The following is a 1219-nucleotide window of genomic DNA, read 5'->3' as shown; positions in this document are numbered from 1 at the left end:
AGCTCTTATAATTATGCCAAGATAGTAGGTGAATACCAGGATTGTCCTGGGCCACTAACAGCATAAGGTTACCTGGAGGAAAAGTATACCAGTCACACCTAGTCCTTGCTTGACTAGGACTAGGGTAGCTAGAGAATGCAGCCTTGACCAAGGTGTTCAGAGAGACAAGAAACCCAACAACGGCCTAACAGATTAATACTCATGAGGTCTTAACAATTTAAATGCCTCTATTTGAAGCACCACAATGCTTTAACCTTGAAAACTTAATGTCTAATTGTTACTTGGTCCCTGTCATAATTATCTAGTGTTGCTATAACAGAAATACCACAAGTGGGTGACTTTAACCAATAAAAACTTATTTTTTTTATCACAATTTAAGTTAGACATTCACATTCAGGTGCCAGATCTAGAGAAAGCCTTTCTTTTTCTGTTGGCTTTGGAGGAAGGTCCTTGTCTCGTTGGTGATCTTCATGTGGCATGACATCCATTTTCACCCATCTTTGCTTACTTGTTTGCTTAATCTCTTCTTTTATATACCAAAAGGCATTGATTTGAAATACACTCAACACTAATGCTATCTCATTAAGATAACAAAGAAAACATGGTCCCAAAGGACATTATAATCATATATATGTTATTGTTGTTGTTAGGTGCCATTGAGTCATCTCGGACTCATAGCTATCCTATGTATAAGAGTTGGCTTTACCAAATGTATTTTTGAGGAACATGATTTAATCTAATATTCCATCCTTTACAACTCCCCAAATTCACACATATCCTTTCCATTTGCAAGACACATTCGCCCCACCATATCATTCCAAAGTCTTAAATCAACTTCAATTCCAGAATCTTTTCTGAATAATCTAACTGAAATATGGTTGAGAATATAGGCACATTTAATCCTGGGGCAAAATTCATCTTCATCTGTGAACCAGTGAAATCTAGAATCAAGGTATCTATTTCCCAAATTCAATAGTAGAACAGGCACGAGGTAGACATTCCATTAAAAACAGGAGAAATTTGAGGGGGAGAAGGGATAACGGCACTAAGCAAATACAAAATCCAGCAGAAAAAAAAAAAAAAATTGAATTAGATCTCAAGGCTTAAAGACAATTCTCTGTTTTCCTGGTTCATCAGGGCAATGGTCCTGCTCTCTAGACTCTTGAAATTTGCTATGCTTTCCTGATTCTGGGTGGTAGCTCCACCTTTCAGACCCATT

Source organism: Orycteropus afer, unplaced genomic scaffold (genome assembly GCF_000298275.1).
Source record: "Orycteropus afer afer isolate SDZICR_OR568_19922 unplaced genomic scaffold, OryAfe1.0 scaffold00161, whole genome shotgun sequence".
NCBI lineage: Eukaryota > Metazoa > Chordata > Mammalia > Tubulidentata > Orycteropodidae > Orycteropus > Orycteropus afer.
This window is presented reverse-complemented; position numbering follows the sequence as displayed.